Here is a 15,587-nt window from a genome sequence, read left to right as displayed (position 1 = left end):
AGTTGCATATTCCACTTCCCTCTATTATGGTTGTTCATAACTAACCACACAGAGGTTTCTCTGCAATAGCAAGGCACTCCCAGGTCATAGCATGCTGTGCGTTATTGAGTAGTTTGCACCATCCCCTATAGAAATGAGACGTACCATATACAGAAAGTTTAGGTGTAAGGTACTTGTTCTCTATGTGTGCAGTAGAGGTAAGAGACTCGCTCACAATAACACTTTCCTTCCTTAGCATCCAGTGAGCAGTGCTTAGATTAGGACTGCCCCACCTATGTAAAGCACGCTGATGTGAGATTAATATGGAGGCTGACATTATTACTTTCTTGTAAACCATGTAAATGACTTGGCTGTGCTATTAATTCTCTGCCTCTAATACCTGGAGGGCTCGTTCACACCGGGGGCGGTTTTGGCCTTTTTTCAAGCACAGGCGATTCTTAAAATCGCCCACAAAATGCTTGTGCAATGAATCTCTATGAGACGGTTCATATCAGCGCGTTCCGTGCGCTGTGCGTGCAGCAAAGCGGTGCCAGGACCATTTTTGGGGCGATTTTGCCTCAATGGAAGGTATAGGAAAAATGCAAACGCTCACAAAATCGCTTTGTGCAGCAATTGCGTTCACGTTTTTAAGAATAAATTATATTATTCTTTTCCAGGTCAAAGAGTTCACTTCCTGACTTGCGTCAGGGAGTGAATTAAAAAAGCATTCAGGAAAAGCTCTTAGAAAAGCACTTTTCACAAAAACGCAACGCCCACCCAAGCGCCGGGAATCAAAAAAGAAAAATTGCACCAAAAAAAAGCCCAGCGCTTACGTGAGCGGAACGCAATGTGAATGAGGCCTTAAAGGGAAGGTCCAGGCAAAAAAATAAAGAGAAATCAGCTTCCTCCAGCCCCTTGCAGCTGTCCAGTGTCCTCGCCGCAGCTCCGGTGGCTCCCGATCTCCTCCGGTGCGAGGTCGGCATCTACCTGCGCACCAATGTCCGGCTCATGGAATTGCACTGACGTCATCCGGATTGTGTTGCACTGTACAGTTCAGATGACGTCAGCGCGACTACATGAGACGCACGATGGAGTGCAGCTAGGCCTCTGAGACCGGAGAGGAGCCCAGGCCACCAGTGGGGAGCGGAGCTGTGGCGCGGGCACAGTACGGCTGCCAGGGGCTGGAGGAAGCCCGAGGTAAGTGGATTTTGGTTTATTTGATTAGCCTGGATGTGTCCTTTAAAGAGAAACCGTAAGGGTCCCTTCACACTTAAAAGCGCAAACTGCCGGCGATTACCGCCTGCGTTTTGCGGGAGTGATTTTTAATGCAGAAAAATCACTGGACACTGCAGCGATTTTTCTGTGATCGCGTTTAGCGCTTCTATAGCACTGAAACGCGATCGCCGGGAAATCGCCTGAAAATGGTGCAGGCTACATGTTTGCGCTTGGCGATTTGCATTAGTCGCTGGCGAAACTCTCAAGTGTGAATGGGCCCTAACCAAGAATTGAACTTCATCTCAATCAGTAGCTGATACCCCCTTTCCCATGAGAAACCTATTCCTTTTCTCAAATGGATCATCAGGAGGCGCTGTATGGCTGATTTTGTGGTGAAACCCCTCCCACAAATGATGTCAGTTCCTCACAGCACTGAGGTAGTGACATCACACTGTGGGAACCTTGTTGCATTGTGGGAAATAACATGTCACATGATGCCATAGTCACCATGTGTATTGCCGCTGGAAAGTGTGATCGGGTGAGTTACCATCAAATCTCTTCCAGCGCACACTTTCTCCAGAGGGAGGAAGACAGAAACTGTTGCTTCCTCTAGAATGCGGCCCAATCAAAGTTTGCCCACTTCTGGTCTAGGGCCAATTTTATGGCTAATCCGATTAACTTATCTGTATGTTTTGGTATGTGTGAGGAAAGCGGGGTGCCCATGCTCCTGATAAGCAAATGGTGAGGTTTGCACAGGAGTGGGAATGTTACAAATGGCAGCAGAGAGGACTCCCAGCACTGGTGCAGGAAAATGCACTGTGGGCAGCCCTTACAATTGCTCTGAGGGGTTTATAAGTTGTTGTTTTTTTACCTCTTTTACATTGATGTGCAATACCTATGATCTGGCAGCAATTCTTTACATATGGAAGTGTGTGTGTGTGTTGTGATGATTGGTGGCACAGGGAGGCCTACATCCCTACAGGCACCTGCTATTTAGTGGACAGAGACTGCAATAACTTGTAAAACCACCAGGGGTGACCTGTTTTCTTACCTCTAAGCAAGTACAGGATTGTTCTTGGGAAAAGAGCACAGTGTTTTTACATGCACGGATTTACACACAGTCCTTGTCCTATAGAACACTGCTGACGTTGAATTGAAGATTTGGTTTAAAAATACAGTGCTAATTCATTTGTGCTCACCATCTGTGTTTTTATATCTGTTTTATGAGAATTATTGATTATTGGTTATTGATTTAAATCTATCTTGGCACTTTGTGATAGATAAGTGACTTTTGGGTTGAAGTTTGGGCACTCGGCCTCCAAAAGGTTCGCCACCACTGTCCTAATCTAATGTCCCACCATTGCTAAGTTTATGTAAATTTGTCTCCACCCGTGACCACACCCATTTTTCACCACGCTATGCGCGCCGCACAACTTAACCCCAATTTTTGGTGCTTTCACTCCCCCCCCCCCCCCCCCCCCCGAGACATTTTCTGCGGAAGCCCATGCTTCTTTCTCTCTTAGCTGCACCCCTTTGTCTCTTAGCTGTGCCCCTTTCTCTCTTAGCTGCACCCCTTTCTCTCTTAGCTGTGCCCCTTTCTCTCTTAGCTCCGCCTCTTTATCTCCCAGCTCCACCCCCTGATCTCCCAGCTCCGCCCCACTTCTCTCCGAGCTGCGCCTTCTTCTCTCCAAGAGATAAAGGGGTGCAGCTTGGAGAGAAGAAGGCACACCGTGTGGAGAATGGGGCGGAGCTGGAAGAGACAGGGACACAGCTGGGACAGAAGAAGGCGCATCTGGGAGAGAAAGGGGTGGAGCTGGGATATACAGAGGTGGAGCTAAAAGAGAAAGGGGGTGGAACTGGGGCAGAAGAAGGTGCACTGTGATGAGAATGGGGCGGAACTGGAAGAGAAAGGACCGCAGCTGGGACAGAAGAAGGCGCAGCTGGGAGAGAAGGTGGTGGAGCTGGGAGATAATGAGGTGGAGCTAAGAGAGAAAGGGGTGCAGCTGGAGAGAAGGCGGCGCACCGTGTGGAGAATGGGGCAGAGCTGGAAGAGAAAGGGGAGCAGCTGGGATAGAAGAAGGCACAGCTGGGTGAGAAAGAGGCGCAGCTAGGACAAAGGAAGGCGCAGCTGGAACAGAAGGGGGTGGAGCTGGAAGATAAAGAGGGAGCTGGGAGATAAAGAGGCGGAGCTAAGAGAGAGAGAGAGTGCACAGCTGAGACATAAGAAGGCACAGCTGGGAGAGAAGGGTCGGAGCTGGGAGTGAAGAAGGCAGAGCTGGGAGATAAAGAGGCGGAGCTAAGAGAGAAAAGGGGGCCGCTGGAGAGAAAAGGGCGCACTGTGTGGAGAATGGGGCGGAGCTGGAAGAGAAAGTGGCGCAGCTGGGACAGAAGAATGCGCAGCTGGGAGAGAATGGGGCAGAGCTGCTGGTCCTCTCCAGGTCAGTAAGGTTTTGAGGCAGATGTTTGGCAACTTGAACCTTCATCTCGCTCCACAGATTTTCTATTAGATTTAGGTCTGGACTTGCTAGGTCACTCCAGGACCTTCATATAGTGTACGTTTGACCTCTGGGGCCCAGATTTCCTGCTTCCCAGGCATTGATGGGCCATCTGTAGAGGTCATTGGCAGTAGCTTCAGGTTAAGGGTATGGACAGCTTAGGAGACTTTCTCCACCACTCACAAAATATAAATATGTCACATTTACATAGAACTAGAGTTGTCCAGGACGGGTCGCACGCAAACTTATTTGCGTGAACATCGCTGGTTCGCGATCGAATGTGAACGTTGTGTGAGTTCGACCCGCCCCTATACTACATCATTGGGCTAAACTTTGACCCTCCACTCTACATCACAGTCAGCAGACACATGGCAGCCAATCAGGCAGCACTCCCTCTTGTAGCCCCCCCCCCCCCCTATATAAGGTGGCTGCATCGGCCATCATCTCACTCTGTCTGCTGCTGTAGTGAGAGAAGGGAGAGGAACCTGCTGCAGAGATAGGGAAAGCTTAGTTAGGCTCTTGTAGCTTGCTCCTGCTGATATTTGTTGCTGAAAAGCACCACGCAAAGAGCTCTTTTCAGAGCTAATGTTCTTGTGAAATGTTTTTTCTCTTCTTTGTTTGCCACTGACACGGCATTATACAGCCCTGTGTGTTGCAGCTGGCCCTTGCTAATTGCTATACTGTGCCAGGTCCAGCACATTCAGTGTATACCTGGCACTGGACCTGCGTGTGTGACAGCTGCACATTGTATTGTGTAATACCAGTCACTACATACCTTTTACTGCACCTGTGTGACAGCTACACATTGTTCTACCAGCAGTCACTGAATACCTTTTACTGCACCTGTGTGACAGCTACATATTGTTCTACCAGCAGTCACTGAATACCTTTTACTGCACCTGTGTGACAGCTACACATTGTTCTACCAACAGTCACTGAATACCTTTTACTGCACCTGTCTTTTGTGACTGCACATTGTTATACCAGTTATATAATTGTTATACACATTGTTATACCAGTCTGTACATACCTGTTAACTGCCCCTGTGTATTTGCACATTGTATTATATACCAGCAGTCAGTGCATCCATTTTCACTGCACCTGCGTGACTGCACATTGTTCTACCAGCAGTCACTGCATACCTTTTACTGCACCTGTGTGACTGCACATTGTTCTACCAACAGTCACTGCATACCTTTTACTGCACCTGTGTGACAGCTACACATTGTTCTACCAGCAGTCACTACATACCTTTTACTGCACCTGTGTGACAGCTACACATTGTTCTACCAGCAGTCACTACATACCTTTTACTGCACCTGTGTGACTGCACATTGTTCTACCAGCAGTCACTGAATACCTTTTACTGCACCTGTGTGGCAGCTACACATTGTTCTACCAGCAGTCACTGCATACCTTTTACTGCACCTGTGTGACAGCTACACATTGTTCTACCAGCAGTCACTGAATACCTTTTACTGCACCTGTGTGACAGCTACACATTGTTCTTCCAGCAGTCACTACATACCTTTTACTGCACCTGTGTGACAGCTACACATTGTTCTACCAGCAGTCACTGAATACCTTTTACTGCACCTGTGTGACAGCTACACATTGTTCTACCAACAGTCACTGAATACCTTTTACTGCAGCTGTCTTTTGTGACTGTACATTGTTATACCAGTTATATAATTGTTATACACATTGTTATACCAGTCTGTACATACCTGTTAACTGCCCCTGTGTATTTGCACATTGTATTATATACCAGCAGTCAGTGCATCCATTTTCACTGCACCTGCGTGACTGCACATTGTTCTACCAGCAGTCACTGCATACCTTTTACTGCACCTGTGTGACAGCTACACATTGTTCTACCAGCAGTCACTACATACCTTTTACTGCACCTGTGTGACAGCTACAAATTGTTCTATCAGCAGTCACTACATACCTTTTACTGCACCTGTGTGACTGCGCATTGTTCTACCAGCAGTCACTGAATACATTTTACTGCACCTGTGTGACAACTACACATTGTTCTACCAGCAGTCACTGCATACCTTTTACTGAACCTGTGTGACAGCTACACATTGTTCTACCAGCAGTCACTGAATACCTTTTACTGCACCTGTGTGACAGCTACACATTGTTCTACCAGCAGTCACTACATACCTTTTACTGCACCTGTGTGACAGCTACACATTGTTCTACCAGCAGTCACTGAATACCTTTTACTGCACCTGTGTGACAGCTACACATTGTTCTACCAACAGTCACTGAATACCTTTTACTGCACCTGTCTTTTGTGACTGTACATTGTTATACCAGTTATATAATTGTTATACACATTGTTATACCAGTCTGTACATACCTGTTAACTGCCCCTGTGTATTTGCACATTGTATTATATACCAGCAGTCAATGCATCCATTTTCACTGCACCTGCGTGACTGCACATTGTTCTACCAACAGTCACTGCATACCTTTTACTGCACCTGTGTGACTGCACATTGTTCTACCAACAGTCACTGCATACCTTTTACTGCACCTGTGTGACAGCTACACATTGTTCTACCAGCAGTCACTACATACCTTTTACTGCACCTGTGTGACAGCTACATATTGTTCTACCAGCAGTCACTACATACCTTTTACTGCACCTGTGTGACTGCGCATTGTTCTACCAGCAGTCACTGAATACCTTTTACTGCACCTGTGTGACAGCTACACATTGTTCTACCAGCAGTCACTGCATACCTTTTACTGCACCTGTGTGACAGCTACACATTGTTCTACCAGCAGTCACTGAATACCTTTTACTGCACCTGTGTGACAGCTACACATTGTTCTACCAGCAGTCACTGAATACCTTTTACTGCACCTGTGTGACAGCTACACATTGTTCTACCAGCAGTCACTACATACCTTTTACTGCACCTGTGTGACAGCTACAGATTGTTCTACCAGCAGTCACTGAATACCTTTTACTGCACCTGTGTGACAGCTACACATTTTTCTACCAACAGTCACTGAATACCTTTTACTGCACCTGTCTTTTGTGACTGCACATTGTTATACCAGTTATAGAATTGTTATACACATTGTTATACCAGTCTGTACATACCTGTTAACTGCCCCTGTGTATTTGCACATTGTATTATATACCAGCAGTCAATGCATCCATTTTCACTGCACCTGCGTGACTGCACATTGTTCTACCAGCAGTCATTGCATACCTTTTACTGCACCTGTGTAACCGCACATTGTTGTACCAGCAGTCACTACAACCTTTTCACTGCACCTGTGTAACCACACATTGTTGTACCAGCAGTCACCTTTTCACTGCACCTGTGTAACTGCACATTGTATTAGTCAAGTCAGTGCATACATTTCACTTCATCCCCCCCAATATGGACAAAACAAGAGGCAGAGCCAGAACCAGAGGCAGGCCACCCGGCAGGTCTGTTTGAGGTCAAGGTGGCGTGATTTTGTGTGGCCCTGGACCAAAGTACAGTGTTCAGAAGGCATGTGCCATCAACTCCCAAGATTGCCAGGACGTTGGGAGGTCGTTGCTTCATTGTGGACAGACCAAATTCGATCAGCTGTACACTCAGTTACTGTTGTTCTGTCATTCAGCTACCTCAGCCCGACCATATGGGCCTGAAAACCGCCAATTGCCTGCACTCTCGCCATGGTGTCCACCAGTCCAGCATGGCCGTCACTACACAAATAGCTGTTTGCGGTGCGTTACACAGTGAGTTTAGTCTGTCAGTATGAAGCAGTACACTAATTACACTACATATGCAAGATGTTTTAAAGCACTTTAGGCCTCCAATATAGCAATAAAATGTGATTTCTGCGCTTAAACCCTGCTGTGCGTAAAATCCGGATTTTTCCCCGGGACTTTTGGCGTATATCCCACTTCGCCATGCCCCCTCCAGGTGTTCGACCCCTTGAAACATCTTTTCCATCACTTTAATGGCTACAATTAATGTTTGTAGTTTTGAACGTTTGCCTGCCCATTGAAGTCTATGGCGGTTCAAAAGTTTGCATGTGTTCGGGTTCGAGTTTCGCGAACCAAAATCGGAGGCTCGCGACAACTCTAGAGTGATGCGCATAGCGGCATAGGAGCCCGACGGACTTCTGGGTAAGTAACCCCTCGTCTTCCATGCTCACACCTGCCTTAATCAAGCTTCATTACAATTTTGATTTGAAGTGGCTTTTTCACTCGAAATCCCATGCCTGTCAGGAAGTAAAAAAAAAAAAAAAGCGCATTGAAAAGCGCTTATAAAAGCGCAAATCGCCCCGAAAGCGCTGAGGAAAGCACTTACAAAAGCTCTCACAAAAGCGCTCAGCGATTGTGATTCCGTTGGCAATTTATAATGTGAACAAGGCCTAAGTGTGAGGCTGGGCGCACACATACCAGAAACGCTAGAAATGCGTAAATGCGTATGGGCTACAAAATTTGCATAAACCTGCAGCAACACAGAATTATTTGCATCTCATTGACCATCCCTACTAGTGACACAACTACACATCGGGCTTTATTCTTACAGCATACAAGTTATTTAAAAGGACCCTGAGCTCTGAATAAAAATGAAATTTGGACTTACCTGGGACTTCCTCCAGCCCCCCGTAATCCGTGTGGTCTCCCGGCATTCTCCTGGTCCCCTGGCTCTGGTAATCTGGTGACTTCGACTGAAGTTGCCTGTGCTTCTCGCCACGCACGTTGCGCACCATCACGTCAGCTGGCGTAAGAGTCCTGCGAGGTTCAGTCTTAGAGAACCGTGCATGCGCAGGTCTCTTATGCCCACCAGCATGATGAGACACGTTGGGGTGACTTCAGCTGAAGTTGCCAGGTTACCGGGACCAGGAGGACGCTGGGGGACCTCCCAGGCTACAGGGGGCTGGAGGGAGCCTCAGGTAAGTCCAAATTTCATTTTTATTCAGAGCTCAGGGTTCTTTTAATATGCATAAAAGATTACTGTGTATACAAATATATTGTCACAATCAGATAGGTGTATATCCCATTTTATAAATATGGTGACTGCTTTATTGCAGCAGGACAAGTAACTTGTTTTTTGATTGCTTTATTTCATTTTTGTGGACTAAGCACTGCTATCACTGTATATATTTATTTATGATGAATTATTTATGATGACTTGTTATCTGAGAAATAGAACATCATATCAGGTTTTTCTCTTTTAATTACAGTTTAAATGTATTAGGACTCCAGGTACCCAAATCTGCTCCGACTCCACAGCCCTGAACGTTACTGAAGAAAACAAGCACATTTTCAGTCAGTGAAGATTTGAAGGTTGCATGTGAGGTAAACAACCAGATGATACTTATTACACATACACGCAGCTCCCTGCCCCACCGCTGACCTGCTCCACAGCTGGTACGTGACACTTACCGAGCAGGGCTTAGAGAATTGAAGCGTGTTTGATTAGTCAATTACCAAACTTCTGCCTCATGCGGAAAATCTTTACTGAATTTGGAAAAAAAAAGTGTAAAATACCAAATGAGGGCCTTTACCGACCAAAATTATTTTACCAAACTGCCCTTTGTGAATAGAGCCCTTTGATATGCCAAAGTGTCAGGAATGTTTTACCCTCCAAAAATCAGCTAGTAAGAGCTGAAATAGCTGACACTGGTGAGAAGATGACCTGCAATAATCAGCTGTTCAGACATGAAATATCTGACACTGGTAAGAAGCATATTAATATGCTAATTGTGAAATGGTTTAACCTGCAAAAATCAGCTTGTGCTGAAATATTTGACACTGGTGAGAAGACGTATTGAAATGCTGAGTGTGGGAAATGGTTTGACCTGCAAATATCTGGTGAGAAGACATATTGAAATGCTGAGTGTGGGAAATGGTTTGACCTGCAAATATCAGCTTGTCAGTGCTGAAATATTTGACACTGGTGAGAAGACATGTTGAAATGCTGAGTGTGGGAAATGGTTTGACCTGCAAATATCGGCTTGTCAGTGCTGAAATATTTGACACTGGTGAGAACTGAGAAGACATTGAAATGCTGAGTGTGGGAAATGGTTTGACCTGCAAATATCAGCTTGTCAGTGCTGAAATATTTGACACTGGTGAGAAGACGTATTGAAATGCTGAGTGTTGGAAATGTTTTGACCTGCAAATATCAGCTTGTCAGTGCTGAAATATTTGACACTGGTGAGAAGACATGTTGAAATGCTGAGTGTGGGAAATGGTTTGACCTGCAAATATCAGCTTGTCAGTGCTGAAATATTTGACACTGGTGAGAACTGAGAAGACATATTGAAATGCTGAGTGTTGGAAATGTTTTGACCTGCAAATATCAGCTTGTCAGTGCTGAAATATTTGACACTGGTGAGAAGACATGTTGAAATGCTGAGTGTGGGAAATGGTTTGACCTGCAAATATCAGCTTGTCAGTGCTGAAATATTTGACACTGGTGAGAACTGAGAAGACATATTGAAATGCTGAGTGTGGGAAATGGTTTGACCTGCAAATATCAGCTTGTCAGTGCTGAATCATATATCACACTGGTGAGAAGACATGGAAATGCTGAGTGTGGGAAATGGTTTGACCTGCAAATATCACCTTGTCAGTGCTGAAATATTTGACACTGGTGAGAAGACATATTGAAATGCTGAGTGTGGGAAATGGTTTGACCTGCAAATATCAGCTTGTCAGCGCTGAAATATTTGACACTGGTGAGAACTGAGAAGACATATTGAAATGCTGAGTGTGGGAAATGGTTTGACCTGCAAATATCAGCTTGTCAGTGCTGAATCATATATCACACTGGTGAGAAGACATGGAAATGCTGAGTGTGGGAAATGGTTTGACATGCAAATATCAGCTTGTCAGCGCTGAAATATTTGACACTAGTGAGAAGACATGGAAATTCTGAGTGTGGGAAATGGTTTGACCTGCAAATATCAGCTTGTCAGTGCTGAAATATTTGACACTGGTGAGAAGACATATTGAAATGCTGAGTGTGGGAAATGGTTTGACCTGCAAATATCAGCTTGTCAGTGCTGAAATATTTGACACTGGTGAGAAGACGTATTGAAATGCTGAGTGTTGGAAATGTTTTGACCTGCAAATATCAGCTTGTCAGTGCTGAAATATTTGACACTGGTGAGAAGACATGTTGAAATGCTGAGTGTGGGAAATGTTTTGACCTGCAAATATCAGCTTGTCAGTGCTGAAATATTTGACACTGTGGAGAAGACGTATTGAAATGCTGAGTGTGGGAAATGGTTTGACCTGCAAATATCAGCTTGTCAGTGCTGAAATATTTGACACTGGTGAGAACTGAGAAGACATATTGAAATGCTGAGTGTTGGAAATGTTTTTGACCTGCAAATATCAGCTTGTCAGTGCTGAAATATTTGACACTGTGGAGAAGACGTATTGAAATGCTGAGTGTTGGAAATGGTTTGACCTGCAAATATCAGCTTGTCAGTGCTGAAATATTTGACACTGGTGAGAAGACGTATTGAAATGCTGAGTGTGGGAAATGGTTTGACCTGCAAATATCAGCTTGTCAGTGCTGAAATATTTGACACTGCTGAGAAGACATATTGAAATGCTGAGTGTGGGAAATGGTTTGACCTGCAAATATCAGCTTGTCAGTGCTGAAATATTTGACACTGGTGAGAAGACGTATTGAAATGCTGAGTGTTGGAAATGTTTTGACCTGCAAATATCAGCTTGTCAGTGCTGAAATATTTGACACTGGTGAGAAGACATGTTGAAATGCTGAGTGTGGGAAATGTTTTGACCTGCAAATATCAGCTTGTCAGTGCTGAAATATTTGACACTGTGGAGAAGACGTATTGAAATGCTGAGTGTGGGAAATGGTTTGACCTGCAAATATCAGCTTGTCAGTGCTGAAATATTTGACACTGGTGAGAACTGAGAAGACATATTGAAATGCTGAGTGTTGGAAATGTTTTTGACCTGCAAATATCAGCTTGTCAGTGCTGAAATATTTGACACTGGTGAGAAGACGTATTGAAATGCTGAGTGTGGGAAATGGTTTGACCTGCAAATATCAGCTTGTCAGTGCTGAAATATTTGACACTGGTGAGAAGACATGGAAATGCTGAGTGTGGGAAATGTTTTAACCTGCAAATATCAGCTTGTCAGTGCTGAAATATTTGACACTGGTGAGAAGACATATTGAAATGCTGAGTGTGGGAAATGGTTTGACCTGCAAATATCGGCTTGTCAGTGCTGAAATATTTAACACTGGTGAGAAGACATATTGAAATGCTGAGTGTGGGAAATGGTTTGACCTGCAAATATCAGCGTGTCAGTGCTGAAATATTTGACACTGGTGAGAAAACGTATTGAAATGCTGAGTGTGGGAAATGGTTTGACCTGAAAATATCAGCTTGTCAGTGCTGAATCATATATCACACTGGTGAGAAGACATGTAAATGCTGAGTGTGGGAAATGGTTTGACCTGCAAATATCAGCTTGTCAGCGCTAAAATATTTGACACTAGTGAGAAGACATGGAAATGCTGAGTGTGGGAAATGTTTTGACCTGCAAATATAAGCTTGTCAGCGCTGAAATATTTGACACTAGTGAGAAGACATATTGAAATGCTGAGTATGGGAAATGGTTTGACCTGCAAATATCAGCTTGTCGGTGCTGAAATATTTGACACTGGTGAGAAGACATATTGAAATGCTGAGTGTGGGAAATGGTTTGACCTGCAAATATCAGCTTGTCAGTGCTGAAATATCTGACACTGATGAGAATAATGAGAAGTTAATCAGACATGAAATACCGTATTTTCCGACGTATAAGACACACTTTTTCTCCCCCCAAAATGGGGAGAAAAAGTCCCTGCGTCTTATACGGCAAATGCAGGGAATCCCCGACTTACCAACGCCCGCAGATACGAACCGCGACCTGCCGCCACGTTGGGGATTCCCTGCATTAGCTCCCTGTATGGTCCGCTTTCCTTCCCTGTGTAATTAGTGTGGCAGCGGCATGTGTGTATCAGAGTGGCCGCCAAGATCACTGCCTGGCTCCCTGTACGGTCAGCTTGCCCAATTTCCCCTCCCCGCATATGTGTGCTTCCTTCCCCCGCTGGTGTGTCCACTCCCCCCAGGTGTCAGCACAGCGGCAGTCATACTTACTCCAGCCGCTCTCTGGGAATGCAGACCTGGTCTCCTCTCTGTCGCTCCTCTAATGATGGCTTCTGTACTACGCGTCATTGATGAAGATCACAAGTTAGCAGAAATTGATTTTTATTGTTTTTTTTTTTTCACAAAGTGTCATTTTCCACTAACTTGTGACAAAAAATAAAATCTTCTATGAACTCACCATGCCTCTCAGTGAATACTTTGGGATGTCTTCTTTCCAATGGGTCTTTTGGGGGTATTTATACTTTCCTGGAATTTTAGCCCCTCATGAAACATGACAGGTGCTCAGAAAAGTCAGAGATGCTTCAAAATGGGAAAATTCACTTTTTGCACCATAGTTTGTAAACGCTATAACTTTTACCCAAACCAATAAATATACACTGAATGTTTTGTTTTTGTGTTTTGTTTTGTTATCAAAGGCATGTAGCACAATAAATTTGGACAAAAATATACAGAAATTTTACTTTGACAAATTTTATCACAGAAAGTTAAAAAAAAAAAATTTTTGACAAAATTCATGTCTTTTTTGATGAATAAAAAGTAAAAATCGCAGCAGCAATCAAATAACACCAAAAGAAAGCTGTATTAGTGACAAGAAAAAGAAGTAAAATTCATTTAGGTGGTAGGTTGTATGCCTGAGCAATAAACCGTGAAAGCTGCAGTGGTCTGAATGGAAAAAAAAGGCTCTGGTCCCTAAAAGGCGAAAAGACTGTGGTCCTCAAGTGGTTAAGACACAATCACCTCTTCTCCTATATTTCCTCTGACAGGATTCTCACTTCAAAGGAAGGACTTATCTAGTGCTCTCCGTTATCTGAGGTATGTGATGTGCCCTGTTCCTCCCTCCAATGCAAATATCCCCATATCCCCGTTCTGTGCTCTGCACAAGAAACTTTACGCACTTGCTCTGCAAGCCAACTACAGGGAGACTCAGCATTTACCGCAAAGCCTCTGCTTTCTCCCTTCATGGAAGTTTTAAAAACGGGTCACCAGCCAGGAGTGTGAAGATCTGACTCCAAACTCTGCAAGCGCTCCTCTCTGCCTCAGATGCAGGTGTCCCGTGCTGTGCTCCATTCTCCTCCATTAACTCTGATGCAGGATGCAGGAAAGGGCACTCACCCTCTGTCCTGCTGGCAGCACTCTGCATACACCGGAGGCGACCTTCTATAGTGAAAGGGTCCTGACTTGATGACCTCATCAAGTAAGGGCCCTTAAAGACACACTGCAGAAGATTGCCGTCACTGTAATGCAGAGCCGTTGGAGGGACAGAGCGCTGCTGCCTGCATCTTATATCAGAGGGACAGAGGAGAAAGGCGCACAACACAGGACACCTGCATCTGAGGCGGATAGGAGAGCGGTAGGGGGAAATCTTTATCGGTGGGAAGGGAGCACAAAAGCTGCAACTTGTATCTCTCCAGGGGGGCCTGCTGGGGCCCGCCCCTTCCACTTAAAGGCGCCTGTAGGCACGTGCCTACAGTGCCTTATGGGAAATCCGGCCCTGTTGAAGGCAGATGCGTCAGGTGTGCCTAGTGTTGGCTCCCTTCCTGCAGGGAACCAACATGGTGAGCTGGGAACGGACATTCCTCTGTGAATGGGTGCCCATTGTTTGCCTGCTGGACAGGGCAATTTTCGATCTGCTGGAAGAGGGAGAGGCAGCCCTGACTTAGCTGGATCAGCACTCAGCTGCGCAGTCCACCTCTCTCAGGAGGAGGAGTTGCACTTGTTGGAGGAGGAGTTGGAGGTTCCTGGCTTGGATGTTGAAGGGGAAATGCAGAGTGCAGCTGCAGTGGTGCGAGGGTGGAGAGGGCATATAAGGGACAACGACAACGGGCACAACAGGAGGAGGACAGGCGTGTTGTCTCAGAGGGTGGTGATGACTATGATGTGTCTGCTGTGGCACACCTCTTCCTCATGGCTGTGCACATGCTGCGGAGTCTGCACAGAGACCCCAGGGTGACCCAGATGCGGGAATCCTGGACCCATGACTGAAGGACAAGCTGGGTCAGTTCATGCAGCGCAGAGACCCAGAGCATCAAACAAGGGAGTTGCAGGGGGCCCTTGTTTGCAGACTGGATAAAACCTTCCAACCCCCCTGCCCCTGTCTAGCCAACACAGCAGCCAGTGCCTGCAGCCCGGAGCAGCAGGTGCCCAGGAGATCTGCTGTGTCTGACTAGGCAACTCTACATAGTAGAACTACCTAGAGAGGAGGTGCCTTCAGCAGCAGCATCCGCCTCTAATCAGCACCAGTGTATGACCCACATGGTGGCAGACTACATGGGGTCCTTCAGCGGGCTTGACACCAAGGCCCCCATTGACTCCATGGAGTACTGGTCAAGAGGCTGGAGATCTGGAGGGAGCTCACGCAGTACACCCTGGAAGTCTTGTCCTGCCCCCTTCTAGCGTGCTGTCTAAAGAGATGCTTTAGTGCGGCCGTTGGCATGGTCACAGAGAATCGCCCTGGTCTGTCCACACAGTCTGTGGACTCACCTTCCTCAAGATGAACCAGGCTTGGGTTAAAGGTGATTTCCTAGCCCCTGCTGTCGGTGAGAGGACATGAGGTGGCTGGGAATAGTGCTATGGCCGACCAACCATCAACAGTACAACCCCCTGCAAATTAAATTAGGCCTGGTTCTTATTATTTTTGCTACGGCACCACCGCTAGGTGCCATACTGTAATACTGCTGCTGTCACACACTACTCCTCTTGCTGCTGCATGTACCTCCTGCTGACTGA

The 15,587-nt window shown here is 45.8% G+C and overlaps 1 long non-coding RNA gene across 3 annotated transcripts in view; it reads left to right on the top strand.

The window, feature by feature from the left end:
- Positions 1-15,587, top strand: part of LOC137525239 (uncharacterized) — a 59,228-nt gene that overhangs the window by 12,754 nt on the left and 30,887 nt on the right. The window contains exons 4-5 of one of the 3 annotated variants that reach the window (XR_011022899.1): positions 8,904-9,018; positions 13,625-13,673. This is a non-coding gene — a long non-coding RNA (uncharacterized lncRNA). Of the gene's footprint in view, positions 1-8,903; positions 13,234-13,624; positions 13,674-15,587 lie in introns of those variants that run through there. The other 2 variants (XR_011022898.1, XR_011022897.1) reach the window with 2 other exon arrangements.

Source organism: Hyperolius riggenbachi, chromosome 7 (assembly GCF_040937935.1).
Source record: "Hyperolius riggenbachi isolate aHypRig1 chromosome 7, aHypRig1.pri, whole genome shotgun sequence".
Lineage (NCBI taxonomy): Eukaryota > Metazoa > Chordata > Amphibia > Anura > Hyperoliidae > Hyperolius > Hyperolius riggenbachi.
This window is presented reverse-complemented; position numbering and strand designations above follow the sequence as displayed.